General features: G+C 34.7%; 1 long non-coding RNA gene across 3 annotated transcripts in view; it reads left to right on the top strand.

The window, feature by feature from the left end:
* The window catches only part of LOC141563115 (uncharacterized), a 97719-nt gene extending 91655 nt beyond the window's left edge, over positions 1-6064 (top strand). For all 3 annotated transcript variants that reach the window (XR_012488331.1, XR_012488330.1, XR_012488329.1), the window contains one exon: positions 242-6064. This is a non-coding gene — a long non-coding RNA (uncharacterized LOC141563115). The remainder of the gene's footprint in view (positions 1-241) is intronic.
* Positions 6065-19317: the final 13253 nt, after the last annotated feature.

The raw sequence follows: 19317 nt of genomic DNA, 5'->3' as shown, positions 1-19317 counted from the left end.
TTCTGCAATCCCTTCTAAACTTGGCTGTATTGGTTTTGTTTGTGCAAAGCATTTTTTTTACTTAATGCAATGAAAATTATCCCTTCTGCATTTTACAATGTTCTCTAATTCTTCTTTAGCAATAAATCTCTCCCTTCTTCACAGATCTCAGAGACAGACTATCCCTTGTTCTTCTAATTTGCTTATAGTATCACTCTCTTTGTTTAAATAATGAATTAATTTCACATTATTGTTCTATAAGAAATGATCAGCAGGATGATTTCAGAAAGGCCTGAAGAGACTGACTGACATGTACTGATGCTAAGTAAAGTGAGTAGAACCAAGAGATCATTGTACACAGCAACAGCAAGATTATACGACAATCAATTCTGATGGACATGACTCTTCAACAGCAAGTTGATTCAGGCCAGTTCCAATGATCTTGTAATGAAGAGAGCTATCTGCACCCAGAGAGAGGACTATGGAGTCCTGAATGTTGAATATAGTATTTTCACTTTTTTTTGGTTATTGTTTGCTTGCATTTTGTTCTCTTTCTCATTTTTTCTCTTTTTGATCTGATTTTTCTTGTGCAGCATGGTAATTGTGGAAATATGTACAGAAGAATTGCACATGTTTAACATACATTGGATTATTTGCCATCTAGGGAAGGGAGTGGGGGAGAGGGAAAATTTTGGAATACAAGGTTTTGCAAAGTGAATGTTGAGAATTATCTATGCATATGTTTTGAAAATAAAAAGCTTTAATAAAAAATAAAGAATCCATTTCAACTTTATCTTAGTGTTGGGTGTTAGATGCTCATCATTGTCTTTTGTGTGCCATACTATTTTCCAATTTTCCCTGCAATTCTTATCAAATAGTGACTTCCTATTATAGTAACTGGAGACTTTGGGCTTGTGAAACAGTAGATTACTATAGTCATTGATTATTGTGTCTTGTGAACATTACCTAATCAACTGATTACTACTCTATTTCTTATCTAGTACCAAAAGGTTTTGATGCTACTTCAAAAATATAGATTTAGGTCTGGTACAGTCTTCCTTTGCATTTTTTTCATTTATTCCCTTGAAATTCTTGATCTCTTGTTCTTTCATATGAATTATGTTTTTTTTTAGTTCTATAATTTCTTGACAGTTTGATTGATATGACACTGAATAAATAGATTCATTTAGGTAGAATTGTCATTTTTATTATATTAGCTTGGCTTACCTATGAGCATTTGTTTAGATCTAAATATTTGTGTGAAAAGTGTTTTATAATTGTTTTCATATAGTTCCTGGCAGATAGACTCCAAAATATTTTATATTATCTACAGTTATTTTAAATGGGATTTCTTTTTTTATTTCTTGCTGTTGGGTTTTGTTGATAACATAGAAATGTTGGTGATTTATGTGGGTTTATTTTATACCCTGAAACTTTGCTAAAGTTAATTTAGTAGGTTTTTTAGTTGATTCTCTAGGATTCTCTAAATATACCATTATATTATTTGTAAAGAGTGATAGTTTTGTTTCCTCATTACTGAGTAACTCTAACTCCTGCAATTTCCTTTTATTCTCCTCCTATTAAAGCTAATATTTCTATTACAATTTTGAATAATATGGTGATAATGGGCAAGCTTATTTCAGTCCTAATCTTATTGGGAATGCTTCTAGTTTAGCCTATTGCATATAGTGCTGGTGGTTTTAGGATAGATGCTACTTATCATTTTAAAGAAAATTACATTTTTTTCTTGTGTTCTCTAGTGTTTTTTTTAATAGAAATGGGTGTTGTATTTTATCAAATGCTTTTCCCACATCTATTGACAAAATTATATGGTTTCTGTTATTTTGATTATTGATATGGTCAATTATGCTGATAGTTTCCTTGATGTTTAAACAGCCTTCCATTCCTGGTGTAAATATCTAGATTTTTATTTTTTTTTCTGATTTCTGGTATATGGTGTTAGATGTTCATCAATAAATTAAAAAAAAATCAAAATCTTCCTTCATTTTTTCTTCTTTTCTTGTTTTTCAACTACTGAGAAAAAACTGCCCCTCTCTTCTGCCTTATTACAATAAAATTCCCTGAATGGCCATGTTTTAAAAAAATGTCTCAAACAGTACTACCTTGCTCAAAATCCTCATCTACTCTCATTCTTAAGGCTCACACCTCTTAACCTGGCATTCAAAGCTTTTTTACAATCTGACTCCACACTCCCTGAAGAGCTTTATAGAAAAGGTTGGCTGCTCTGTTTTTAGCTAAGCTAGGGTTTTCATTGGTTTCCCTGACTCCTTCTGGCTTTTCTTCCTTCTGTACCTTTGATTATTTTGTCCCTTGACAGGAATGCACTTCTTCATATTTATTTGTGGAAGTATTTATTGCCTTTCCAAATCCAGGATAGACTTTAATTCCATAATCATAACTGATATTTACATATATTTTCTTATTTGATCCTTTAACAACCCTATAAAGTACAGATTTTTATTAGTAGCACTATATGGATATTATTATCCTTATTTTATAGATTCAGAAAATGACGTTTATAAAAATGAAGTGACCAAGGTTCCTATGACTAGAGGTGCTGGAATTAGGATCTGGATTCATCCCAAAGTTGGTGCTTTACTCCCAACTCTACACCATGTTGCCTACAGAAAATCTTCCCAGACCTTCTTCCAGAAAGCAGATGTGATCTCTTCTTCTTCTGAACTTGTAGCATCTGGATTTCAGTTATTAATTCAGTCATGTTTCAGTCATATTCAATTTTAGTTGTCTTTTTTCTTTTCCTACTAGACTAATAAAAATATATTTGAATGATCTCAGTGCTAGGGGCAATCCTTTGCACATAATTGCATAATACATAGTAATAGTGATAGTAAAAACTGTTTATATTTGTATAGTGCTTTAAGGTTTGTAAAATATTTTATATCATCTAATTTGATTTTCAAAACAATTTTGTGAATTAAGTGCAATTATAATTTAGAATTAAAAGTGATCTTAAAGGCTTACACCCTCTCATGTTACAGTTGAGGAAACTGAGGCACAGAAAAATTAAAGTTTGCCCAAGGTCATATCACTAGTAAGTAACTTAATATGTTTGTTGAATTGAATGAAATGGGAAAGGTGTTGATAATATTTATTCTGTTCTTATGGAAATCAATTGACTGTAGAAAAAATTGTATGACACAGGGCATTAAAATATTGTGCTTATTTCTGTAAATGGGCATAGACTTGGAGATAGGAAGGAGCTGAGGTTATCTAATGAAATTTCTTCTTGTATATAAGCAAACTGAGGCCCTGAAAGATGAAGAGAATTATCTAGATCACCTAAGTGCTAAGTTATAGGGTTGTGAGGCTCAAATTAGGCAATCTATATAAAGTATTTTTACAAACTTTAAAGTAACAAATAATTGTCTTTTGTCAATATATTTTCTTGTTTTCTGATTATCTGGTAGTATATAAAGTGTCAACAAAACCTTGTATAGCTAATATTGCATAAGCATAATTTCACCAATATGGCCGACTCTACAAAAATCCCATAATGGGAAGATTCTCTAGCCAGAATTAACCCTCTTTCCCCACTCCTTTTGGTACCAATTTGATGTTTGGGATTCCTTTTGTTACTCATCATTTGGTAAAGACCCTTATTAAAAGAAAATACATTTTCTGTTAAGAATGGGCTTATATTGTCAAATTTATGAGTACAAATCATTCCTCAATCGATAAATCGTCAAAAGAAAGCCACCATTAGTTATATAAAAAATGTGCTAAATCATTATTGATTAGAGAAATGCAAATTTAAAAAGCTCTGAAGTACTACCTTTCAATCTCTCAGATTGGCTAAGATGACAGGAAAGGATAATGATAAATGTTGGGGATGTGGGAAAACTGGGACACTAACACATTTTTGGTGGAGTTGTGAATGGACCCAGAGATTCTGGAGAGCAATCTGGAACTATGCCCAAAGGACTATAAAACTGTGCATACTCTTTGATGCAGCAAGGTCACTACTGGGTCTGTATCATAATGAAATCATAAAGGAGGTAAAAGGACTCACATGTGCAAAAATGTTTGTAGCAGCCTTTTTTTTGTTGTAGTAAAGAACTGGAATTATTTGGGGAATGGCTGAACAATTTGTGGAATATTATTGTTCTATAAAAATGATGAAAAGCTGATTTTAGAAAGGCCTGGAAAGATTTACATGAATTGATGCTGAGTGAAACAAGCAGAACCAGGAATACATTTTACACAGTAACAACGAGAATGTGTGATGATTAACTATGAAAGGTTGGTTCTTCTCAGTGGTTCAGTGATCCAAGGCAATCCCAATAGACTTTGGACAGAAAATTCCATATCCTTCCAGAAAAAGAACTAAGGAGACTGAATGTAAATCAACACATGCTGTGTTCACTGATTTTTTTCCCCTCTTTTCTTGTGCCTCCCATGGGTTTTCCCTTTTGCTCTGATCTTTCTCTCCCAACATAATTCATAAAGCAATGTACATTAAAAATAAGTAAATTTACTAGAAAAATGAATAGGCTGATAAGGGGGAAAAGCAGAGGGCTGTATAGTACAGTGCTCAGTATAAGGCTCTGGGAACTTAGGGGTGGAAGAAGACAGGAGAGAGACTGGGGCTGAAGAGAAGAGAAAGGGGCCCCAAGGAGACCAGAGGAGCACTAAGAAAAGCTTTTTCTATTTCATAATCTTGCCCGGAGCTTTTAACAGCTACTTGCCCAAGATGAGATCACTCCAGGAAAGGGAGCCCATCTTTTGTCCCTCTGTGAGGAAAGTCTAGACAGAAAGAACATAGTTTCTTCCTTCAGTTCTTGTTAGCAAGGGGATATAACTTGTCTGAGCACAGAATCTTCCAGAGAGCTGGAGCAAGATTTTACTCTGATTATTCCTGCCTTAGTCCTGGCAAGAAGCTATGAATCCAGGCTTAAGATCTTCCCAAGCTGAGCATCACCTGAGAGATCTTTTCCTGGGGAAGAGTTAACTTTTAAACCCACAAAGGCCCCAAACCTCCTCATGTATCTGTGTCCTGTCAGTCCAATTCCCTTCCTGGGCACAGGTAACTCATAATCTGGATTTCTGCCAAGCTCAGATCATTGTTCTGAGGAGGTGGTATGTACTCTTGTTGTGTGTTGGTGCTGGATAAAGCTCACTCTCCTGAGCTACAGGACTTACTGAAGATGATGAGTGTTTGACTCTTGACTCAGGAGATCCCCCACCTTGCTTCACATGCAGTGGATTGCACTGCCCTCTCTGTGGTGATCATAGCATCCCTGTCTGCTGTGAAGATGAAGGGAGCTTGGCTGGCATCCCAGAAGCTGGGACAAAGAGGGGAAGAGACTAAAGGACTGGGACATCTGACCATCTCACTTGTGTACTGACAAAAAGAATACATGATTTCTGGAAGAAAAAGAGATGGAGGGAGCCAGAAACGGTTTTTTAAGTTTTTACCCTCATATAGTCTCCAAAGGAAATCTCTGGTCCTGGGAAATCCTCCCTTCCCCAGCAAGAAATGGTCACTGAAAGATCTCTTTGTTAAATCTTCCAAACTATATATGATCAATCAATCCCTTCTATTTGCCACTCCCTCTCCCCACCACCATTTTTTATATTCTTATTTCCCTCTATCTCTGGGATTGCTGGAGCCTCTTGGCTCCTTTTCCCATGTTGGTCCTTCTTGGCATCTTTCCTTACCTGTGTCAAAGGCAGATTTCATATGGTATCACAGGGTCAGGCTGAATAATTCAGCAGCCAGATAAATCAGTGGGTTGGCCAGGCCTTGCTCTTTGAGGTGATGGTAATAATCATTGCTCATCATTACGAGACATTGGGAGAAGGCTGGGTCCTGTTCAGGGCTAGCACAGCCAAGAACCCCCCCTCCCAGGGGTTAATGGCAGCAAGTGAATCTGTCATCAAGGTCAATTATCCAGATAATTCAGGTGGAAGTGGCTAGGGGCCTCTCTCTCAGCTACAACGATCTCTCCCTCTTAACTCCTAGCCTATTATTATCCATACTACATATCTGCCTTGGATTAGATTATCTTGTATTAGTGATCTTTTCATGTATCTGTGTCTTGAGTCCCCAGTTGGATTGAAAGTTCCCTAAAGGAAAATAATTTATTTTATACATTTTTGTATTCTTTCTCCATCTCTCCCAAATTATGTTTGGCACATGGCAGGCACTGTGATAAGTACACAAACACAAATGTACTATCAAGGTGGTCTCTGCTATCAATATTATTACATTTTACTATGGGGATCTAACATGTCTACAGATAAATTAATACAAGCTATATACAAAATAAATATAAAGTGATTTTGAATCTAGTTATCCTCCTGTCTTCTCTGTCCTCCATCAGTTTTCCTGTCACCATTCTTTCCTGGGACTCCTTTGTTAGATGAATATCTATCTACCAGACCCCAAGGTTCTATCCTGACTCTTCTACTCTCTCCATAGTCTCCCTCCTGATGACTTTATCAGTGTACAGAGATTCAATGATCATTTTTATTGTGATGACTCCTAGTTCTAGATATTCAGCCCTAATATGTCCCCTGAGCTTTAGTAATAATAATAACAATGCTAACATACATCTATCTATTCTATCTATTCTATCTATTCTATCTATCTATCTATCAATCTATCTATCTATCTATCTATCTATCTATCTATCTATCTATCTATCTATCACTTACTAAGCACCAGGCATTGTGCTAATCACTCTATATTTGTTGTCATTTGATCTCACAAAAATTCTGGAGAGTTATCCCCCTTTTTTCAGATAAATGTCTGAAGCTGCATTTGAACTTAGATTTCCCTGACTCCAGATCTAGAACTCTAGTTTGAAACTTTGAAATTATCCTTGATACTTCCTTCTTTGATGCTGCCATCTCTCTCCTTACTTTGATCAACTGATAAACCTCATGTATATAGTGTATCTCCTATGATAAAATGTAACCTTCTTGAGGAAGGGATTCTTTGAATCCCTAATATCTAACATAGTATACACAGTACATGGTACACAGTAAACACTTGTTAAATTTACATTGTCACCCGTTGGTTTAATCTAAAAAGACCAAGAGACCTACTAGGTAATAAAGTGCTCATTTACTTGAGATTAATTCCTCTGTCTTCTCCTCTTTCCACAAGGTACCATTTGAACTTCTCTTTCTATAAAATTCTCAGAGATATAACTGATATTTATATAAACTTTTTCTTGAAACAAACCTGTGAGATATGAAATACAGATAGGTATTACCCCCATTTTACAGATAAAACTGAGGGTTTTGGGGGTGGGAGTTAAAGTGCTTTGCCTATAACCCTGTGACTACTAGCATTAGACTTGAGATTTGAATTCAGTCCCCAAATTCTGAGTGCCATGATTTTTCACTCTATTATTGTGCCTCTCAGAGAGAGCATTTTAGCACTCAAGGAGGATTCCTCCTTATCTATAGAACCTAAGAGCTGGGAGGGGTCCCTGAATTCTATCTAGTTTAATCCATACCTGGCTAAGCATTCCTTCTTTTATTAATCATTCAGTTTCTTCGGGAAGATCTTTAGTGGAAGAGGGGGAAGAACTATCTTCTAAGATAGCCCTTTTTATTTTTTCCTAATATTGTTAGGAAGATTTTATATATTATATATAAAAATATACATATAAACATGCATATATTTAGATATATACTTTATAATGGATATATTATATATGATACAATTATTATATATGATACACATGTATGTTGTATATACATACATACACACATGTATATGTGTATAAAATATCTACTTCTGCTACTTCTACTCATTGCTTTTCATGTTGTCCTCAATGGTTAACCCGCCAGATAATCTCTCTCAAGTTGTAATCCTTCAAACATTTGAACGCAGCTTATCATGTCTTTGGCAGCTAGGTGGCTCAGTGGATAGAACTCAGGGTTTGGAATCAGGAAGATTCATTTTCATGAGTTTAAATCTGACCTCAAACACTAGCTATATTACCTTGGAAAGATCACTTAATCTTATTTTTTTAGTTTTCTTATCTGTAAAATGGAGTAGAGAAGAAAATGGCAAACTACTCCATTATCTTTGCCAAGAAAATCCCACATGGGAGTCATGGAGAAATAGACATGACTGAACAACAACAAATCATGTTTTTACTAAACTGCTCCTCCCTAAAAGTCTTAAAGACTTCCTAACTTCCTCAATTAATTTTCATATGAGATGTTCTTCAATTCTCTTACTATCCTAGTTTTCTCTGGGGAGAAAAAAATTAGGATTTAGTACTCAAGGAAGGTCTAGTATTTAGGGAAGTGCTGAAGGAAACATTCTGTACTCTGGAGGTCTCACTAGTCAGAAAAATACTCAATTAATATTATAGATGGAAATGGATGGGGTGAGTAGACCATATTTATGTTTACCCTGAGGCAATGCAGAAAGTATGGGCTGCATGTTCCTGGTCAATAGTAGGACATTTGACATGAAGTTCTAGACTTGATGTTTTGTCAGGAAGTTGATGTTCCCTAAAGCAGGAAGTCCCTGCATGCATGTCTCCCCAATTTGATTTGAGGTGCTCCCAAATGCCTCTTAATCCAGAGTATCTCTTGGGTTGATCTGATGAGGAAACTGATCTTAGTAGTAGCATTTTCACAATTATTGATGCTTTGTACTACCTGTGGGAGAGGGTTAGCTATGCATCAGATCATAGATTTAAAGCTAATTTGTTGTTCAATCATGTCCAACTCTTTGTGACCCTGTAGATCATGATTGTGTTTTTTTTTGCAAAGATACTAGAACACTTTTTAAATTTTCTTCTTCAGTGGATTAAGGTAACCACTGGCTAAATGAATAGCCCCGAATCACATAGATAGTAAGCATCCGAGGTCAGATTTGAACTCAGGAGAGACTTTTATATAGTTTTAGGGAAGAATTTCTGCCTTTTACCTATTTATTCATTTGTTTTTTCTTTTTTTTTCCTGCCTTTTATAACAGAGCTGTAGTAAGAAAAAACTTATAGGTGCTAAAGTAAAAGAGAATGACAGAGTCCATTCTTCTCTTGATGAAGAGGCCCTGAGTCAAAAGCTGAAGTCTATGAGCAATATCTAAATGAAAATCATCTGGCAGAAATTATGTATCTAGTCATATAGCATTCAAGATGTAATGCCCATTAGAGCATCATCAGGCAGAGACTATAAGACCAGTATTAAACAGGTTTGGCAGGAGCAATGCAATGGTATTCTTCAAAGATACCAACAGCTCTAAAGTATTGAAAGTATGAATTGTTATAACAACATAGATGCCCTGGACACCAATATTCCACATATGTGTGCTTCTTGTATCTGCCTTGATCACACTTCCAGTTTACGCTACTCCACATGTATTCTTCACATGGGTCCACTCTTCCCCCTGTCCTAGGTATAAGTATGTCTTGTAACATGGATATTATTTAATAAGTTTTTTTTTTACAAAAAAAATTAATACTGGGATAGTATGTAAATTAAAAATTATAATTTTATCAAAAGGTTTTCCGTATATGCAGGAAGTAGTTTAAACAGAATATCAGCTTTGGGTGTTGATGGTGGGGCGTAATGCTTCTTTGTGTTTGAAGGATAATGCTTCCCAGGTCTTTGGGTTTTATTGTTATTCCTTCTTGTGTCATTTTGTTATATGACCTCACTTTAAGCTAATTATATGCTCCAGTTTACCAAGAAGGTTAAAAATATTTGAAGAGAATCCTGAATTATGATTTAGGTGATGTAGACTCACACAATGACTCAGACCTTAGGGTAATGATTCTTTGGAGAAATCTTCTTTGTGATTTCAGGAGTAATATGATATGAGAAGTCATTTGAGATTTCTATTATTAATGTCCCAATATCACAGAAATCCACTTGGAAAAAGCATTTTTTCCCCTTTTGTGTTCAGGCTGTATAAGCTCAGGTTAGAGAGCCAATTTTACTATGTTTTCTTTATAAGACAGACCTGGTGCTTTAAGATAATTTTTGCATGGTTGAATGCTTAAGTACTGATATCTGTTATATTAATGAATCCATTTTTAGTATAAAAGCCGATATGAGCATATTAATGTTGTATGCTTAGACACTGGTGTATAACCATGTACCTGGAGCCATACAATGGATTGCTAATTAAATAGTTGTTCATGACTTAAAAAAAGTAAGGACAACAGGAGCTTTCTGCAAGATAGTATAGATATTTTAGGATATAAAGTGCTTACTAAAAATATGAGAAGACAGAGGCTTGTGTGCTTTCTGTACATTACCTAAATAAATAAAATTTTAAAATTACTGATATATTGGGAATTTCTGTGAATACTTAGAAACTGACTAGTAGGCAGATAAGAGCATACTGAATAGAGTTAAACTTCTAATAAACAATGAGAGGAAATTTGAAAACTATTGATTTTTTTGGGGGGGAAGTCAGTTGAGAGAATGGATGTGCTTGTAGATCTTTGTATTTCCCAATACATGGTACTGGGTTTGCTTCTTTGTGCTGTAGGGAAACCAAGGACTAAGTTAAGAGTCTACTCAGAAAAGGATTCATATCATTTTGGGAAAGAACCATGGAAAAGTTTAGATCAGCCATATGATTAAAACACAATAGCATTGGTATATACCTGGATTAAAATGCAGTAAGATGCTAGAAAGTCCACTTTTGGAATTGTGCAGAATCTGAGGACCACAAAGCCTGAAATCATATAGCAAGAATACTTGAAAAATCCAGCTAGGTAACTTGATGATGATGGGATATCAAAGCAAATAAAAAGGTAAAAATTCTCTGATTTTGTAAACTTGCATAAGCAATAATTGATAGAATAAGGAGAAATCAGATCTGAAGAAGTAGATGAAGTTAACCCAGAGCAAGTGTGCAAAGGTATGAAAGAGCTAAAATGTGCTTGATTTGTCTTAAGCCAAAATAGAAGCCACCAGAATTTGAAAATATTCTTCTTTTTAAAAAGAATTATTTAGTTCAAGAATGTCATTAAAGCTGCAAATAGTGATCTAACTTGAGAAAGTATATTAAGAAAAGTGAGGAGCTTATGAAGAATCTGTATAGAAATGAAACAGTGGACAGAATCATGGAACTGCACCTGGAAAAGCCAGAGGTTCCAACATTTGATGCAAAGATACCATTAATTCAGAGAGGGGTAAAATTATCTTCTTTTAAGAATTTTTACTTTTGAGGTTTCATTGCATACACTGAATAGTGGCAAAGATGAAAATAAATGTTTGAGGGGTTGTGTAAAGATAACTACTCTGATACATTATTGATGGAGCTATGAGTAGGTATACTTTTGTACCTTTTGGTACAAAACACTTTTGGAAAGTAATTTGGAATTATGCAGAGAGTGACTAAAATATCTATACCTTTAGATTCTTTGATTTATACCTGAAGGACGCTAGCCATTGATAAGAAGAAAGTCGTTGTAGATACTCAAAATATTTATAATAGCACTGTTTTTGATTGCAAAGAATTAGATGTAAAGTAGATGCCCATCAATTGAAGAATCCTTAAAAAATGATGGTGCATGAATGTAATGAAATATTATTGGGCTATAAGAAATAATGAGTATGATGAAAACTGAAACATGGACTTATGTAGAATGAAATAAGCAGAGTCAAGGAAACTAGATTATATAATGACTACAACAACAATTATATAAATAGAAAGAATAGCCATATACACACACACAAATCAAAAGTGAATGTTGTAGAGTCATAAAGAAGAAACAAGGCTTGAAATAAAGGAAATGAAAGGAAGCTCCTAATCTTTCCTCTAAATCTCACCTTGAAAGATATACACAGGTGTTTAAGTATCAATTATATTAATATGTTATTATGATTTTTTTCTTTGTCTTTAAGAAAATATTATTTGTTGTATGTGATTGCTCTGGGGAAGTGGTGAGGAGATTGTTCTGGGGAAAACTGTGATGATAAAAATGACTAAAATTTTAATTTAAAAAATGGCATTTAGGTGATACAGTGGATTGACTAGTGGACCTGGAGTCAGGTCCTCCTCTCTTCCTGAGTTCAAATTGAGCCTCAGACACACTTACTAATTGTGTGACCCTGGGCAGGTCACCTAATCCTATTTGCCTCAGTTTCCCCATAGGTGAAATAAGATGAGAAGGAAATAGCAAATCACTCCAATATCTTTGCCAAGAAGATGCCCAAATGGGATTACAAAGAGCCAGATACAAATGGAAAATGAGCAGCCACAAATGATAATATCTTTGTCAGATGCACTTAAGAGAAGACTATAGGCTTTAGCAGTCAAAAACTGATACCCATTCAATTAGCATTTAGAAAAAGGACAGGACATTTAGAAACCAGAAGTTACCCTGGATCCAGAAGAAGCTAGGTATGATTCAACATGTAGTACCATTCTATCTGGACTCATGGCCTCATACAAAAGTCACCATGAAGAGTGGTTATAGAGTAACCTATTATGCTAGACAGTGGATTCCAATCAACAATTATATTGAAATTGCTCAATTTGAAAAAAAAAACAAACCCAAAACTTTTATTGCTTATTAAAGACTAGGAGTAAGTGAATAGTGTGTCAAGGATTATCCTACTTTGGCTACCCCAAAGAGTGAACATGAAATTCATTCTTATCATTGTTGTCAACAAGAAAGTGTGTTGTTTTATTCTCAGGCACTATGGCTTTGTTCAAATGTGAAAAACAGAACTTCTGGGGGTGAAGCCAAAATAGTGAAGTAAAGCCATAAAGCTGTTTGAGCTCCTCCAGTTTTCCTCAAAAACCACATGAAACTAAGCCTCTAAACATAGTGGTGGAATGAAACCCCTTTCCAGCTCAAAATAGACTGGAAAAACTTCAAGAAAGGTCACTCTCCCTAGGGTGAAAAGGGTGCTTCAGACCAGCTCAGACAGGCTCTGGGAAAGGTGGTGAAAAGGTCTTAATCACAGCAAATTAGCAACTAAGACCCTCAGTATAGGAACAAATCAATGGGGCAGTTTCCAATCTCAGCTCAGAAGGCAAACTCTGGGAAACCAGACTGTTTCCTTAAAAGAGCAGGTAAAATTACTCCCTACAAAGGTAAGGGACCTCTGTGCTCAAAGCCATAGCTCAGAGGTGTACAGGAAGCATGGGACAATGCTCCTTTTACCCCAGGAGCAGAGCTCTACCTTAAAAGTTAAAAAAAAAAAAAGGAAATACCAAAAGAAAAGAAAATGAGCAAGAAACAGAAAAGAACATTGACCATAGAGAACTACTTTGGTGACAGGGGAGACCAAAACACAAACTCAGATGAGGATAAAATGTGCATAGAAGAAATCTTAAAGGGTGATATGAATTTATCTCAAGCCCAAAGAGGCTTCTTGGAAGTGCTCATGAAAGACATTAAAAGGCAAATAAGAGAGGTAGAAGATAAAAAAAAAGAAAGAAAATGAGAGGTATGCATAAAAGAGTCAACAGCTTGGAGCAAGAAGGAAAAAAATTGTCTGAAGAAAACAATTCCTTAAAAGGTAGAATTAACCAAATGGAAAAAGAGATATAAAAGCTAACTGAAAAAAACCACACATTAAAAGTTAGAAAAAGGCAAATGGATGCTAATGACTTTGTAAAACAGCAAGAATCAGTCAGACAAACTGAAAGAAATGAAAAAATTGAAGAAAATGTGAAATATCTCATTGGAAAAAAACAGCTGATCTGGAAAACAGATCCAGAAGAGACAATTTCAAAAGTATTGGTCTGTCTGCATGACCAAAAAAAAGGAGCCTGGATAGCATTTTTAAGAGATCATAAAGGAAAACTACCCATGTATTCTAGAAACAGAAAGGGAAATACTCCTTGAAAAAAATCCACAAATCACCTTCAGAAAGAGATCCCACAAGGAAAACCCCAAGGAATGTTGTTATGTGTTAGGTTCTTACTAAGTGCTAATGAGATAATGAGATATTAGGTTCTTACTAAGTGCTAAGTAGGTACTTGACAATTCTCTAGTTCTGGCCTTTACTGGGGAGGAGCTTGCATGCTTAGGAGGAGCAAGTTCATTAGTTGAAGTAATTTTTCCCAGAAGCCCTTGCATTATCCCACCCCCATTCTCTGGGAGGACAAAGAGGGCAACTCTGGAGGAAAAAGGGAGTCTCTGCTCTAGACCAGACTTGAGGCAGCTCTCTGCAGGAAGGGAAATCACTTCTCTGGACGAGAGTTAACGGCAACTGTCTGGAGACAACGGTTCTCTACAGGAAGAAGAATCTGTCCGAGAGATTTGAGTTGATACAGCAGATCTCCTCCCAGAGAGCGATCGGCAGCTTCTGGAGACAACAACACGTTACAGTTATGAAACTCCAGAACTACAATCTCAAAGAAAAAATATTGTATGCTGCCAGACAAAAAACAATTAAAATATCAAGGAGCAACAGTCAGGATTACCCAGGATCTGGCAGCTTCTACAGTAAAGGATAGGAAGTCCTGAAAGATCATATTCTGGAAGACTAGTGGAAGAACTAGGCTTACAACCAAGAATTAACTACCCAGCTCTATTTTCAGCATTATTTTTTCAGGGGAGGCAATGGAGCTTCAATGAAGTAAGAGAATTTAAATCATTTCTATTGAAAAAATCAGAACTAAACAAAACATTTAATTGACAAACATAGGACTCAAAAGAAGCATAAAAAGGTAAATGGGGAAATATATTGTTTAAAGGTTTAATTGTTTATATCACTAGATGGGAAAATGATATCTATAACTCTAGAAAATTGTATTTGTCACTGGAGCAGACAGAAGGGGGCATCACATGGACTGAGGGTGTGGTTCTGAATGGACTCTGATATGTTAACATCAAAGAAAAAGACATTTTTGAGCGGAAAAAAGATTTGTACTTGAAAAAGAGGGAATGGAAGGTATAATGGGACAATTCGTTCACATGAAGAGGTGCAAAATACCTATTACAATCTAGAGAAAAAAGGGAAGGGAATGAGCATTGTCTGAAGCTTGAGCTCATCAGTTTTGGTTCTAAGAGAGAATAATTTAATCATTCAATTGGATGTAGAAATTTAATTTTACCCTATAAAGAAGTAGGAAGAGAAAAAGGAAAGAAAAGGGAGGGGCAGTATAGAAGGAAAGGCAAAAATACTAGGGAAAAAGGTTAAAGAAAGGGGGAAGGAGTGATAGAAAATAAGGTAGTGGGTGGGGTTGGTAAAAAACCCACAAGACTAAAGGACAGGGGGAAAGAGAGAACAAAAGTATATAGAGGGGAGAAAATAGAATGGAGGGAAATGGAGATCGGGTAATCATAACTGTGAATGGGAATAGGAGGACTCTCACAAAACAGAAATGAATAACAGAATGGATTAAAAACAGAATCCTACAATATGTTGCTTACAAGAAACACAGTTGACACAAAGAGACACACACAGAGTAAAAGTAAAAGACTAACAGAATTTATTATGCTTTAGCTGAAGTTAAAAAAAACAGGGGTAACAATTCCAATTTCACATAAAGCAAAAGTAAAAATAGATCTTATTAAAAGAGATAAAGAAGAAAAATACTTCTTGATAAAGGGTGTCATAAACATTGAAGTAGTAATGATGCAAAACGTATATGCACCAAGTAGTAGAGCAGCCAAATTTCTAGAGGAAATTTTAAGCCAGTTACAGGAAGAAATAGACAGCAAGATTATACTAATAGTGGACCTCAACCTTTTCTTTTCAGAATCAAACAAATCTAACCACAAAATGAATAAGAAAAAAGAAAGAAAAAACCAAGTTGCCAGCATTAAAAATGAAAAGGGTGAACTTACCACCAATGATAAAGAAATTAAAGCAATAATTAAGAAGTATTTTATCCAACTGTATGACAGCAAGTCTGACAATTGAACTGAAAGGGATGAATATTTACAAAAATGTAAATTGTTCAGGTTAACAGAAGAGGAAATAAATTACTTAAATAGTCCAATTTTAGAAAAAGAAATTGAATAAGCTATTAATGAACCCCCTAAGAAAAAATCTTCAGGACCATATTAGGTTCTTACTAAGTGCTAATGAGATAATGAGATATTAGGTTCTTACTAAGTGCTAAGTCGGTACTTAACAATTCTCTAGTTCTGGCCTTTCCTGGTAGTTTGACTTGTGAATTCCTAAGGAAGAGTTTGTGTGCTTGGGAGGAGCAAGCTCATTGGTTGAAGTGGTTCTTCCCAGAAGCCCTTGCATTATCCCACGCTCATTCTCTGGGAGGATAAAAGAGGACAGCACTCCAGAAAGAGGAGAAGTCTCTACACTACATCAGGCTTGATGAGGCTCTCTGCAGGAAGGGAAGTCACTTCTCTGGACAAGAGTTAAGGGCAACTGTCTGGAGACAACGGTTCTGTACAGGAAGAAGAATCTGTCCGAGAGATTTGAGTTGACACAGCAGATCTCTTCCCAGAGAGCAATTGGCAGCTTCTGGAGACAATAGCACGTTACAGGACCATATGGGATTCACAAGTGAATTATACCAAACATTTAAAGAACAATTAATTCCAATACTATGTAAAATATTTGGAAAAATAGGTAAAGAAGGAGTACTTCCAAATTCATTCTATGATACAAATATGGTACTGATGCCTAAACCAGGAAGAATCAAAACAGAGAAGAAAATTATAGATCACTCTCCCTAATGAATGTTGATACAAAAATTTTATTTTTTTATTTATAAAACATATGCATGGGAATTTTTCAATGTTGACCCTTGTAAAATCTTCCGCTCCAAATTTTCCCCTCCTCCCCACCTCCTTCTCTAGATGGCAGGCAGTCCAATACATGTTAAATATATTAAAATATATGTTAAATCCAATATATATGTATATATATATGCATATACACACATATATATATTTATACAATTATCTTGCTGCACAAGAAAAATTGGATCTAGAAAGGAAAAAACCTGAAAATGAAAACAAAAATGCAAGCAAACAATAACAGAAAGAATGAAAATGCTATGTTGTGGTCCACACTCAGTTCTCATAGTCCTCTCTCTGGTTGTAGATGGCTTTCTTCATTACTGAACAACTGGAACTGGTTTGAATCATCTCATTGTTGAAGAGAGTCATGTCCATTAGAATTGAGCATCATATACTCTTGTTATTGTCATGTACAATGATCTCCTGGTTCTGCTCACTTCACTTAGCATCAATTAATGTAAGCCTCTCTGAAATCCTGTTGGTTATTTCTAACAGAACAATATATATATATATATGTGTGTGTGTGTGTGTGTGTGTGTACATATGAATGTAAGATATATAATATATAAGAACAATGTAGAAGATATATAACAATATAACAATAATAAAATAATATTCCATAACATTCATATACCATAATTTGTTCAGCCATTCTCCAATTGATGGGCATCCATTCAAGTTTTCAGTTTCTAGCCATTACAAAATGGGCTGCCACAAACATTTTTGCAGATGTGGGTCCCTTTCCCTCTTTTAAGATCTCTTTGGATATAAGCCCAATAGATACAAAAAATTTTAAATAAAATATTAGCAAAGAGATTACAGCAACTTATCAACAAAATAATACACTATGACCAAGTGGGATTTATATCAGGAATGTAGGGGTAGTTCAATATCAGGAAAGCTATTACTATAATCAACCATATCAATAACAAAACTAACAGAAATCATATGATAATCTCAATAGATGCAGAAAAAGCTTTTAACAAAAATACATTACCTATTCCTGTTAAAAAACAGTAGAGCACATAGGGATAAATGGAGCATTCCTTAAAATAATAAGCAGAATCTATCCAAAACTAAGAGCAAGCATTATTTGTAAGGACGAGAAACTAGACTCATTCCCTATAAGATCAGAGTTGAAACAAAGATGACCATTGTTACCTCTATTATTCAACATTGTACTAGAAATGTTGGCTTTAGCAATAAAGAAGAAAAAGAAATTAAAGGAATTAGAATAGGCAATGAAAAAATAAAACCATCACTTTTTGCTGATGATATTATTATATATATGTATATGTGTGTGTGTATATATATGTATATATGTATGTATAATCCTAGAAAATCATCCAAAAACCTACTGGAAACAATTCACAGCTTTAGCAAAGTTGCAGCATATAAAATAAACCCACAAAAATATTCGCATTTCTATATATTATTGACAAAATTTATCAGCAAAAGATAGAAAGGAAATTATATTTAAAATTACTATAGATAAAATAACATATTTAGGGGTCTACCTGCAAAGACAAACCCAAGAACTATATGAACACAATTACAAAACACTTCTCACACAAATAAAGTCAGATCTCAACAATTGGAAAAATAGCAGTTGCTCATGGCTGAGCTAATATAACAAAATGATAACTCTGGCTAAATTGATATTTTTCAGTGCCATACCAATCAAGCTGACAGACAAAAAGTTATTTTGTAGAACTAAAAAAATAATAACAAAATTCAGCTGGAAGAAGAAAAGGTCAAGAATATCAAAGGAATGAATGGAAAAATACTTAAAGGATAGTCCTTAGCAGTACCAAATCTAAAACTATATTATAAAACAGCAGTCATCAAAACCATTTGGTACTAGCTTAGAAATAGAGTGATGGATCAGTGGAATAGATTAGATAAAAATGACACAATAATCAAGACCTGTAATAATCTAGTATTTGATAACCCCCCAAATTCCAGTTTCTGGAATAAGAATTTACTATTTGACAAAAATTTCTAGGAAAACTGGAAAATAATGTCAGAAACTCAGCATAGACTTACATCTCATGCCTCATACCAAAATAAGGTGAAAACAGATACATGATTTGGGCATTACTAGTGATATCATAAACAAATTAAGAAAATAAGGGATACTTTACCTATCAAATATTTGGAGAAGGGAAAAATTTATGACCAAAGAAGAACCAGAGAACATCATAAAAGGCACAATGGACAACTTTGATTACATTAAATTAAAAAGGTTTTGCATTAAAAAATCCACCAGAAGTAAGGTTAAAAGGGAAGTACAAAGCTAGGAAAAAATCTTTACAGCCAGTGTTTCTGATGAAAGTCTCATTTCTAAAATATATAAAGAACACTGTCAAATTTATAAGAATACAAATCATTCCTCAAATGATAAATGGTCAAAGGATATGAACAGACAATTTTCAGATGACAAAATTAAAGCCATCTATAGTTATATGAAAAAATGCTCTAAATCACTGTTGATTAGAGAAATACAAATTAAAAGAACTGAGGTACTGCTCACACACCTTAAATAATGATATATGTTGGAGGGGATGTGGGAAAACTGGGATACTAATGCATTGTTGGGGGAATTGTGAAATAATCCAACCATTCTGGAGAGCAA

The sequence above is a fragment of the Sminthopsis crassicaudata genome, chromosome 3 (assembly GCF_048593235.1).
Source record: "Sminthopsis crassicaudata isolate SCR6 chromosome 3, ASM4859323v1, whole genome shotgun sequence".
Lineage (NCBI taxonomy): Eukaryota > Metazoa > Chordata > Mammalia > Dasyuromorphia > Dasyuridae > Sminthopsis > Sminthopsis crassicaudata.
Note: the sequence above shows the minus strand (reverse complement) of the source record. Positions and strands in the feature narration are given on the sequence as shown.